This window comes from Myotis yumanensis, unplaced genomic scaffold (genome assembly GCF_028538775.1).
Source record: "Myotis yumanensis isolate MYYU_CA2020_CCGP unplaced genomic scaffold, mMyoYum1.0.hap1 SCAF_2, whole genome shotgun sequence".
In the NCBI taxonomy this organism is placed as follows: domain Eukaryota; kingdom Metazoa; phylum Chordata; class Mammalia; order Chiroptera; family Vespertilionidae; genus Myotis; species Myotis yumanensis.
Window position 1 is genome coordinate 188,170,658 of NW_027223753.1, and position 13,190 is coordinate 188,183,847.

General features: G+C 35.8%; 1 protein-coding gene across 1 annotated transcript in view; it reads right to left on the minus strand.

The window, feature by feature from the left end:
* The window catches only part of LOC139002680 (EGF-like and EMI domain-containing protein 1), a 405,160-nt gene that overhangs the window by 266,480 nt on the left and 125,490 nt on the right, over positions 1-13,190 (minus strand). The gene's annotated exons all lie outside the window — the stretch shown is intronic.

The window sequence follows — 13,190 nt, forward strand, 5'->3', positions numbered from 1 at the left end:
AGGGTGACCCAAAAATATATGCACATTTTAACAGTTGATAGCTCAATTTTGAAAATGAAGTGTATTTTAATAAACATAGCCTTTACAAAGTGTATGTATACATGTTTGGGGTCACCCTGTATTTGTGGCACAGCACTACACACTCTACTAGCTTGCCTTCATGGGGAGGAGAGTCCTCAATTGCAACAGTGAGACATGAGGAAAATCAGGTACAGATGATAACAAAAGATACCCCTTCTTGTGTAGTTATATAAAATATTTAATATTAAGTATTACCCTCTCTATCCCTCCCAAGTCAAAACTACTGCAGCACTCACTCAGCACTTTAAAATTTGCTTAGATGATCTCAGGTGGCAGAAAGCATAAGCTATTCACCTTGGAATCATAGTTCTTAATAGTTACTATAAAATTATTGGTTTGAATTTAATTGAATTATTTTTCCCATATATTTTCTCATAAAAATTAATAGAAAAAACTCATGGCTTTTATTTAATGAGCAAGCTTGTGGGAAGAAGACATGTCAGCAGCTTTATTACTATCACAAAAAAAAAATGGAAAAAGCTTGAAAAGGTCAAAAAGACTACTGGATGGCTGGGCAGAGTGGCTCAGTTGGTTAAGCGTTATCCATTGTATGCTGGTTCGATTCCTGGTCAGGGCACATACCTGGGTTATGGGTTCAATCCGTGGATGTGGCATGTATGGAAGGCAACTGATCAATGTTTCTCTCTCTCTCTCTCTCTCTCTCTCTCTCTCTCTCTCTCACACACACACACACACACACACACACACACTCCCTTCCTCTCTAAGCATGTACTCAAATGAGGATTTTTTTAAAAAAAAGACTGTTGGATATCTTTTCTAGTGCATCTTCATGGTTACCTCTGCCTTTCATTATCTTTGAGCTGTTTTCCTATAAATTATTGAAGATTGAAAATAATGGGACTCATTCCTACCTATAGAAATGCAAATGCGTCCTGTGAAATACAACTCATTATTGGCTATTGCCTTGTGGACAGAGAAGTTTTGCATCTTCCTCTATTCAATTCAGATATATATATATTTCTCCCTTGAGCTAGTTGGAACATCTTACTAGTTTCCTCTTTAATTAATGAGTCAAATAAAATCTGATATTTTAATTTTATATCTGTATGAGAGCTCTGATTTTACCTTTTTATACAAAATTATCTTTTAACAATACACTTCTAATTTTTTCCTAGCCAGATCATTCAAGTGTTGCCAAAAACTCAATAGGTCATCTTAGAAACTTATTCACTTTTTCAGGGACTAGTGAATATATTTTCTGACCTGAGCTTTTTAACTGATACCAGAGTATAACAGTTTTATATAGGGTGTCCAAGAAAAGTATACACACATTTTGAATAATTATAAAGAGAGTGTTTGTCAAAACACATTTCATTTACAAAACTGAGCCATTAGCTGTTAAAGTGTGTTACATCTTTAGCGACACTCTGTATATACTAAGAAAGCAAACTTATAAAATAATGAAATAAAGTATATTTTAAAATTTATCTTTGAAGGTACAAGTGAGAGCCTAGGAATCAGTGTTTTTAAATCAAAACACCAAACAACAGAGGAAAAGATTCTACTCCTATCCATGCTTATTGGAGGAAATTTTCCCAGATTCATCTCTCCTAACCTACCTAACACTAACCAGAGTTGTACATTGTTTACTTCTTATTTCCCTCCTCTAAATTAAGAATAGATTTTTTAAATTTTGTTTTAGAATTTGATCTTAGTGAAGAAAACCAGAATTCTTAGTGTCCACAATTAATGATTTATCTGCAAAAATCTGTAAATTGTGTATATTGAGAAAGAACCTGCATGATAAGGGACAAATCTATTTTTTAGAGATTTCCTATATGACAAATGTTAATCATAAGACTCCCAAACCATTCTCCATACAATTATGTTGACCATGATATCCCAACAAATTTCCAGAAGAAGAAATTAATACTCTGCTCACTGTTGCTTGAAGGATACTCTCTTTGGAACAGTTAACATGGTCTATTGGAGGTGGTAGAGCTGGTATATGTGTAAGATACTCATGTAGTTTATTCCCTCAGGCCCAGTTTTGCCATATTGAAAATAAATTCATCATTGGAAATTGTTTAAAATTGAAACATACTTGCAACTTAATAAAGTACCCAGAGCACAGAAGAGGTGCTACTTAAAACTTTTTCCAACCTGCTTCATTAAACCAATAAACCCTAATGGTTCTTTAGGAGATATCAAACTTTATTGGATATAGCCAATAAAACTAAAGAAAACAGGTGTTTACAAGTGTGCATAAAGCATTAGCATATTTCTATGCTGAAAATACCCATAAAAGTTCAAATTTATGTAAAGATTCTAACACAGACACATAAATATTGAACCAGAGAATTGGCTATCTCTATATTTTATTGCTTATTTCATCCAAAGGAATTTTTAAAGGTCTCTTTATCCAATCCCTAGACAATGAAATTACCACAATTAATGTACACTAATAATCTATTTCAATGTATATTTGTGAATGGCCTAGGGAACCATAATTAAAAAAATAAATTTGATGAATTATTAATGCTTTTCAGAAGCTAGTCATTAGAGTCAATGGTAGTATTACCTGCTTCATTGTTTAACAAGATATATTAGACTAAAACCATGAAAAACAGTAACCTTGAAGGAGGAATGATGAGTCATAAAATATTAATGTATAATTCCTTTTTCACGTAACAATTCTAAGAGAAAAAAAAAGAGGATGCCCTCTTTTACCAGGAGGTGGAAAAGGATTCTCATTATCTCATGTGATCTGTTTTAGATGGACAGTCTCTGAGTAGCTAAGAGTCATGAGGCATTTCAAAGAGGCAGATGACCTCATTATCCAAAATTTAGAGGAGGCGATAATGACTCAAAAGATGAATGTACTGGGCTTCATTTCTAGAGTTATCAACTTTAATTAACAGAAATTATCCAGCAGAATAGATAGCTACCTAATGCATAAGAATGTATCTGGAGGGAAAAAATCGAAGACAATGAATTCACTTCTCTTGCTATCTACCTATGCACAGATAATTGTAAAATGAAGACAGGGATTATAGTTTTTGGCAAATATATTTATTCTGGAAGGAATGGACTTGTCCTCTGCTAACTCATATAGGCAAATTCAATATTGTGTTATAAACTTTATGTAAACTTCAATGGAAACAATTTCAATTTGATCTGTTTGCTAATTTCTTGAAAGAAAAAAGCACATATGTAGTTAACCTACCAGTTCAAGATTAAAAGAAAAACTCTGTTCTTAGTTTAAAAGATGGTCTTTCCCTGAGTTCAGAAGCTGTATTTGCTGCCCTGTACCCCCACTTGAGGTAGGCTTTCTTTCTGATCAATAAGGAGTGACATCAAAGAGCATAGAGGATTTAGAAACAGAAGAAGACATAAATTTAACTGTTCCTTCCTTGATCTCATAGCTTCTTGATAATTATAAAGTAAGAGAGCACTATTACTTTCTTCTTATAACAAAGAGAACCATTTATAAAGGTCAGTAATAGGATGGCTAAGTTCCATACTGAAAAAGAAAGAACATGAAATTAAGAAATGCTTTAAAAGTAGGAAGGAAGGTAGTAAGAGTCCAAGGGAAACAGTGCTATGTGAGTTGCTTTAAAACACAGCAAATGAATCAGAAAATCAAGCTGTTTCAGGTGTGACATTACCATTGTTTCTAGGGCACTGATGAAATAGCTGTTTCATTGTAGACAGAGGAAACACATTTGAATTGAAGCTTAGTATTCAAAACTACATGGTTTATATATATTTCACAACATGAACCAAAGAACATTGCATTAGTAAAACTACATGATGATGAAAACAAAAATAAAGTGTCTCCAAAGAGTATTATTTTGGTCAAGAAAGGGAAATGATAACTGCTTCTCAATCAAATCTAAATTGCTAAAAGGTGCTTTAAAAAATGTACAGTGGTTTCTGGTAAATCTCATGAAATTATCTACTCCAGAGTAATTTAAAAGAATGGTAATTAAATCAACAAATATTTTTAAGTCCTACAGTGAATATTTATCACATTACCTTAGAGATATGTTTTAATTCACAGAAATCCTATAACACTAGTTAACTGACCTGGCATTTCAAAGCAGAAGATTCCATTCAAAAGCTCAATTCTCATTTAATTATTTTTCACTTAAAAATGAATTAAAGTTCTTGCCTATTTCTACTACAATAAAGGGAATTGAGTCTGAAATAAACTTAACTTGAATCTATTTGCATATATGATCAAATGGCTCAAAAGTTAGAGATGAGATGTCTACTTAAACCCAAGATATAAATAATTAGCACAAATAATAACATGATATAATAATGCCACTAATGCCAAAAAATTTTGATGACCTCAGAGCCCATGCCATAAAATTGTCCATAGGTTGTTGGTTTTTTTAAAATATTTTTACTGATTTCAGAGAGAGAGAGAGAGAAGAAGGGAGAAGGAAGGGAGAGGGAGACAGAGAAACATTGATGAGAGAGAAACATGGACTGGCTACTTCCTGCATGCCCCCTATTGGGGATTGAGCCTGCTATCAGGGCATGTGCCCTGACCAGGAATCTAACCAGCGACCTCTTGGTACATGAGACAACACTCAACCATCTGAATCACACTGGGCAGGGCCATGGATTGTACTTTATTATTATTATTTTTAATATATATTTCTTTCTTGATTTCAGAGAGAGGAAGGGAGAGAGAGACATAGAAACATCAATGATAAGAGAGAATCATTCATTGGCTGTCTCCTGCACGCCCCCTACTGGGGATCGAACCCGCAACCTGGGCATGTGCCCTTGGCCGGAATCGAACCTGGGACCCTTCAGTCTGCAGGCCGACTTTCTATCCACTGAGCCAAACCAGCTAGGGCCATAGATTGTACTTTAAAAGCAGTTCATTTGGGAGTTCAGGAATTAACCGCATTTGGATGGAGCTCTCCCCCACCACCAAAACAAAAAAAACACAGACACACACACACACACACACACACACACACACACACACGCTAAAATAAACTTGTTCTCAAGTTCCAAACAACAGTTAATAATGTTCTAATTTAATTTGGGAGGAGATTAGATTTTATCTTGTTATTTTTAGGAGTTTTTATCTTAACTGCTATAAATTCTGACTGAAATTCTTACGAACATAATCATCACTCTACTAATAGAAGCATCTGGTTTTCCTCAGAATGAGAAATTTTCAATTAAAACTCTACAAAGTCAGTGGTGGTTAAGCCATTAATAACCTAGCTGGGAAAGCAAACTCGAATACAGACTTCTTAAAATTATTTCATTATTAACAAGACATGTTCAGTGCAGGGAATTTGCAAAATACAGACAATTGTGAAAAAGTACAGTCTCACTACTCAGAGATAATCATTGTTCACAAATGACCACTGACAACTGTAACTTAAATTATTTCATTTCCAATATATCATTTTGGTAATTGTACATAGTTTCTGAATTTTAGGGTAGAGAGTGCATTTTCCTGTTAGGGAACTTCCCTTCCGTAAAGGGCCACTTTTGCACTTTTAGTTAGTAAGGCATTTGGCTATTGGGAAACTCACTTCAGAGTGAGGCCCTGCGGGTTCTTTGCAGTGTTACAATTAGTTGTTTTGGCAGTACTGTACCTTTGCAGAGTTAGAAAATATTTTGTCTTCTAAATACTCATTTGGATTACCCTATGACAACCTTTATCTTTAGTGCATGGTGTCAATGGTCTCATATAAGCATTTAGTCACACAAAAATGGGGAGATTCAAATGACAGGAAAAATATGTCTCCCTGATTGACCCATCATTCATGCCCAAAGGGGCTGCTGTCCTATATAAATGTTATTTAAAAGGCTGAATAATATAGATTTGGGGAAATGTATTGCGGATATTGTGATTATCCATAAAGGTCATGGGACCCATGTATTCTCCTAAGGGGAAATATTTCCTCTGCAGGAAATGAATGTTATCATCATCAACCATTGTAGATCAGGGCATTCAAGGAGGCAGAAGAGTCTGCCTCCTCTCTCTATGGCTGCAGTGCATGAGGACTCAGACTCTAGATATGAATCTGTCTGGAAATTCCTGTTTCTGGAAGTTGAGCTAGAATATGGAGAACTTCTGATAAGACTAAATATGCACTTACATTTTGGTTATAAGTGCTATGAGCCAACACCGACTAGATAAAATCTGTGCTCTATTTCTATTACTTTTGTGCCTTTAGTAAAGTCTGGAGTAATTGTGCTGTGGGCTTTTAGGAGAGAAGAGTCCCCATGTGAAGACTGGAATGGCAGTGCTGGCCACAAGCATCATCAGATGGCAGCCAGTGTCTGAGAAGTGCAGCTTTCACAAGGTCCATCAGCAACAAGATCAAGACATGAAGGCCAGAACGAAGCAAGAGGAGCACCTGTTACAAAGCTTGGATAGACCTGGTTGTGAGAAACTCTCAGAGATAACTGAGGGGACCTTAAGGGCCCTGCTTTCTGGCAGGTTGACTGTTGTATAGATATAACATGTCACATTTCAGAGATCCAGGCTGGTGAGCCTGATGGCATATGGGAATACATATGTACATGTGTATCACATCTACTTCCAGTTTTGTGTTCTACTTTTGCTTTTAGCTTAGTCTTGTAACCTGAACACCTGTATATGTAACTGAATTGTCATGGAATATACACTTTTTTTGGTTGTATACTATTCCTCTATCTGAATAGAATTTAAACATTCCCCTTTACTGAGGATTTAAGTTATTTTTCCTGTTCAATAACTTAGCTGTGCCTATTTCTGTACATATTTTCCACCTCTGTAACAATTTTTAACTGAATCAGAAATTATGACTCTGCCTAAGAAAACAGTCCAAGTCTACATTGAAGACAGGAAATGCTGATATCCAAGGAGAAGAAATAAAAATGTGGCAATCCATACAAGGTCTGAATGGGAAAGTCGGGCATCAAGGCAACTTTGAAATCTCTCGTAGCTTGGAGTGTGATCTTATTTCTGTTCCTCACTTCCAGTCAGTTTCATTGTCCTGAATTGCTCTGCACAGCCGCTTTATTGGCTAACTGGTGATTCTTGCTCCCTACAAACTCGGTTTTTAAGTGATTCTATCCTCCTTACACCAACTCAACTTCCATATTAAGACCAAGTTTCTTATCCCTATACATAACTGGAATAATTTCTGTATTACTTATTCAAATCACACACTGAAATATTGAATGGGTACACCAAGCACAGTACTGGTTTTATATGGGTTCATCATCAGTCCAATCATCGGTGGGCAGAGAAGGGTATGGTCTGTACTTAATAAGGCTATTCCTACCAGTTATTCTGCCTCATTCTGGTTCTGCAAAAAGGCAAAATTGGGTATCACTGATATTAGATAGAATGTTTATAATATTCTGGTTTTAGATATAAGGACATGGTATTTCTCCAGTTTTGGGGATCTATGAAAAAAATCTACAAATATTTGATGGAAGATATGTATTCATATTACATTTTAGGGCTATTCCTAGATTTATTTTTTATAATTTAGAATAGATTTATATCTTCTATAGTTGATTATTAATTAATATTAGTATATAGGAGAATATTATGAATATTTTCCATTCTATCATTTTCTTAAAATTCTTTATTCCAATTATAAGATTTTTTTGGTTGATTATATTAGACTAGAGGCCCAGTGCACAAAAATCATGCATGGGGTCGGGGGGAGGTCCCCTCAGCCCAGCCTGTACCCTCTCCAATCCGGGACCCCTCGGGGGATGTCCGACTGCAGTTGGACATCACTCCTACAATCCAGGACCACTGGCTCCTTACTTTTCACCTGCCAGCCTGCCTGATCGCCCCTAACTTGTCCCCCTGACAGGCTGATCACCCTTAACTGCCTCTGCCTGCTGACCTGATCACCCCTAACTGACCCCCCCACCCCCCCGCTGACCTGGTCACCCCTAACTGCCCCTCCATCAGTCTGGTTGCCCCTTACTGCCCCTCCTGCCAGCCTGGTTGTCCCCAACTGCCCCCCTCTGCTGGCTTGGATGCCCCTAACTGGCCCCCCTGCCAGCCTGGTTGCCCCCAACTGCCATCCCCTGTTGGCCTGGTTGCCCTTCACTGCCCCCCTCTGCCGGCCTGGTTGCCCCACTCAGCCTGTTCAGTTGTCCATTCGGTTGTTGCCCCTGGGTCTTTATATATATATATATATATATATATATATATATATATATATATATATATCTCCCCCCCCCCCCCCCCGAGAAGAATCACATTATGACCATGTAACAATAATCACACATCTCTTTTCCAATAGTTTTGTCTCCATTCTTACTTCTGACTTGAGCTCCAGGATTGGATAACTAACTGGCACATGAATCTCAACGTTTATTAAGCATACTGATCTTCAATTCCTGTTCCACATCCCTGTCCCCAAAAGCATTTATTTCTCATTTAATGATATAGAATCAATCTCATTGCTTAGTCCAAAAAACAAAAAAACAGATGTTACCCTTGGTTCTTCCCTAATTCTGCACATCTTACTACAAATCTGTTAGTTAGCCTCCTAAATATATATCCCAATTGAACCATTCTCACCTCCTCTACTCTGATCATCCTATCTTCCAAAGCCACAGTTTATTGCTCACCTGAACTGTAATGACCTCCTAATTGACTTCCCTCTCTTTCCAACATCCTTTCCCCACATCAAACAGAGCAGCCATGGTGTTCCCTCTAAGATGTATGCCAGTTCAAAACACTCCTACTTACTATGATAAAAAAATCAACTCACTAAAATCAGAACTTCCCACAATGGAGCTAAAGAAAGAAATCTAATATCCACTGAATGGCAAAGCTATGAGTTGTGAAGCACCACAGCTGTTCTGTGTAGGAAACTTGTTTTGAGAGGAGAGGTCCCTCAGTCAAGAGAGGAAAGAGGGTACCACAAGAGAATTCTAGTATCACTTCAGTGTCTCATCTCTGATATTCCTGATGCCGGATAGGCCTCTTCCTTTACATCATTTGATTATGTAAGCAAATACATTCTTCATTTCTGCCCAAGCTATTCTGAGTTAGGTTTCTCTTGCTTGCATGAAGTCTCAACTGCTCCAATCAAGGTGCACTGTTCTGGGATGAATTCTAAAAACAGACAAACAGAACTATTACCTTATCTCTTCTAGGGTAAAATCTAACAAATATTAGTTTCTCACTAAGAGATAATGAAACCTATTTGGGATAATATGTATAAGTAAAGTGTCTAGAGAGTGTCTTTATTTCTAGTTCTGGTTCTTTTCCAAGTATTAGCCATGTTCATGCTCCTGGCAAATACCAATGGGGTAGCATAAGTATAGCAGCAGCAATAAAAATAGTAGAGGCATGAGAGCATTGGCTATAGGTTCTCTAGGACTAGCAGCAGTTCAGTTAACAGTGTGATCACAATAATGACAGAAGTTGGGGGTAATATCTATAGCTGAGCATAGAAAGAGCAAAACCAGGATGGAAGTGAGGCAAACAACAAGAAATAAAACCCAAACCAGAGAGCTCAGGAATTGATCTGAGAAAACAGGTCTAGATTGGACACTCAATTTTAACCACAGTACATGAAAGGGTAACAATCTGTACATTATTAAGAAATATCCTTAATATGGTTTTAGAAAAGTTAACAGTTATACAGAGGCACATCCAGTAGATTTTATCTTTACAAATATTAAACAGAGTATTAAACACTGAAATTTAATTATTATGAATAAGAGTCCTAGTTCTGGACTTTAAAATTAGGATGGCTTGACTAATGCAAAACAGCCTGGATTGTAATTATTGTGTCCTTTGATGTTGCACTCATAGATTAATTCTGTGAGGCTGTTCATCTGATTCTTGGGCTTCAATGACAACAAAAAGAATTTAGACTAATGATGAAAAAATCTTTTTTGACAGTTCAAGTTATTAAATACCGACATAATATATAAAAGTGATTACTGAATCATTTTCTCTCAAAGCCTAAGAGAAAGCATAGATTCCCATCTTAGTGGGATGACTTAATAATAGTGGCTTATATTGGAGGCAAATGGAGGACTGAATAACTGCCAAATTCCTTCAAATTTGATGATTCAAATTGTGTGACAAAGTTCCTCGTAGGCACCAGAAGTCTACGTCTGAAAGCTACTCCAGAGTGCTGGTGTGCATCATTCTGTATTTTCATTTCTAACTCAAAACTGTATTTGTGGTGGGAAGGAAGCAGGAAGCTTAAGGAAGAAGAAGTAAAGTAACATTAATTACCTTTTCTTTATTTACTTCCTCGGAACTACATAGAACCAGAATCAGAAGTAGTGCCTATGAACACAAATTACAAATAGAATACGGGCTTCTAGAATTCTGGCAATGGGAGTCTATCACTCACTATATTCTTCTACATAAAGCACTTTCATTTTGGCACAATTTTATTTTGAATTAAATAATAAGCAATAATTTTGTCCTTTGGGGAGGCAGAGAAGAACTCTCTAAGTAATGCTAAAATAATTTAAATATCTCAATCTGACACCACAACATAGATACTTCATGGTTTCAGGTTCCAAAGCCAGGAACCTGATGAGTGAAATCACCTAACTAAGACTATACGAAAGCATTTATAAGGTATCATTTTAATAAAGGGCTGCTGTAAACATTTACTTAAAAAATTATAGGAAGTCTATGTGTTCTAAAATGGAAATTGAGAGAATTATTTTATGTTTGTGGAAAGTATTAGATTCTTCTAGCAACAATTATTTTTTTCTCAGACTTTTTAAAAATAAACTAAGTGCTTACAAATTGTATTCTTAAAGAAATCTCACATCTATAACTGAGCTTTCGATCTCATAACTTTAGTGATTGAATGTGGGAAAAGATAAAATCTAAGTTTAATAATACCAATGAAGAGAATGCTTGAAACCTGGGAATTGCTTTGAGACACATATTAAGTTGGGCCAGGGAGACAATATAAATGCAAAGACAAAAACTGGAAGAAAAGGCATTTCTGAGAAAAATGAGTTCAGGTTTTCAGTGAATTCAGTTACACGATGAATTACAAAAGATATATTGCTTTTGGAAGAAAACTAAAAGGAGGGAAGGGAGGAAAGAAAGAAGGGAGGAAAGAAGAGACTAAGCTAATGAAGAAGGTACTGATGCATCTTAAATCACTGAAGTTTTAGGCAAATAAATATAATGTGTTTAGCATCATTAATATACGTGTTGTCACAGATGACTTCTTGGAAGCAAACAAATGACTTGTAAATCTTAAGTACACCAAGCTGCCTAAGAACATGCAATTGTAGTGAGGATACATAAAGCATCACAGAGTAAATGGTGTATCACTCTGATTCAGTGCTTGCTGTCATTTTCAGAGATACATACACAACCAAAGGCAATGTATGAGTGATTCTGGAGGGATATTGAAGAGACGCTGAGCATATATACACAGCTATATAAATCGACTCTCATCCGTAGATAATTTAGAGACAGAAATAAACCATGTTATTATAACACAATGTAGCTCCTCTTGGTACCATAAAGACAATAAACATAAAAAAGACACTTTGAATGGTTCTATAAAGTCATAATGAAAATGACTTTCATATGGAAAATGCTCAAGCACTGTTTTCAAAGATTAATTCGCTTGAAATTGATTTGTTTAAAACCATTTCCAACTCCTGCATCCTGACATGCCTGATTCTTGGTCATTAAGCAATGAACCCTTTTGATGTTAGACCACATAATCACATTAGTGAAACTGAAATGTACAGCAAAGAATTTTATTTAAAAAGTATAACTTCCAAAAGAAGAAGAAAATTAAAAGCATTTCTATCCAATCACTGAAAATTGTATTCTCAGTAATTTTTTTAGATTAAAGTGCCTGCAAGTATAATGTGTCTGTATCAGTGTTTAAAATGAAGCAAACAGCATTCTATTACTACTAGCTGCTAATACACACAGGAGTTTATGAAGTAATAGAAATCAGTTATTGTAAATAAAGTTGGTTCAGCTCTGTGGAATATTGTCTCAAAATTATAGGAGTGGCCAAGAGCGGAACACCAAGTCAGGCCAATGTAGGTGTCTTTGTTTTCTTCACAGTGTGACTTTTTTGGGAAATTTACATAAAGCTTTGTAAGCCTCAGTTTCTTCATCATAAAAATGGGAGATAACATATGCTGTTTTAAGGATACAAATTTAAAACTAGTATGTAAATAAGTTGTAGGGATTTAATGTATAGAATAGTGACCATAGACAACAATACTGGATTGTAAACTTCTAAATGGTAAGAAACTAGATCTGAATTGTGCCCATCAGAAACAGGAAATCATCGTTATGGGACATGATAGAGGAGTTAGCTAACACTATGGTGGTGCACATGTGGCAATTTGTACCAAATCAACAGGTTGGGCATCTTAAACTCACACAGTGTTACATGTCAATTATATTTCAATTAAAATAAAGTAAAAGAAAAAATGTAGGAGATCATCATGCCTCCATTCTAGGTTTGTTATGGGAATTAAATACAATAATGTGTATAGAGTGCTTATGACAGAAAGCCCCCAATAAAATTTTTAAATATTACTATTATCATTATGAGTTAATTTTTTCCCATCAAATGGGAACAGTAATAGGGTTTCATTGGTCCTTTCATATGGACCAATATATTAAATAGATAAGAACGAAAATGCAAAATTCCATAGAGAACTTTATAGTTTCTTTCTTCAGGAGTTTTTCAATAACCTAGGGGCAAAATTACCTTAGAGAAAGTGGGGAGAGGTCAGGAGGGAAAAAAGACAAGATCTAGGTTAGTCCTATATTAGTCAAGTCCGGAATAATTGTGCTGTGGGGTATTAGGGAGAAAAGAAATATTTACCAAGAATCTCTGCAGCCCCCTTGTCAGGCCCTCCTACAATGCCTCATTTGATTCTTGGACCAATCTGGTGAGATATTCATTTCATCCATAAGGAGTCTCAAAGAAGGTCCAGTATATTTAACCCAATTCCCTTTTTCGATCTCGTGAGGCTTTCGGGAAAGAAACTATAAATATGTAACACGAAAAGAAACAATAAGGACTATATCAAAGACATTTCTGAAGTTTACAAGTTTTACATTTGCTATCAGGAATCAATCCATCCCCTAAAATATCCATAATTCTAATCAACAT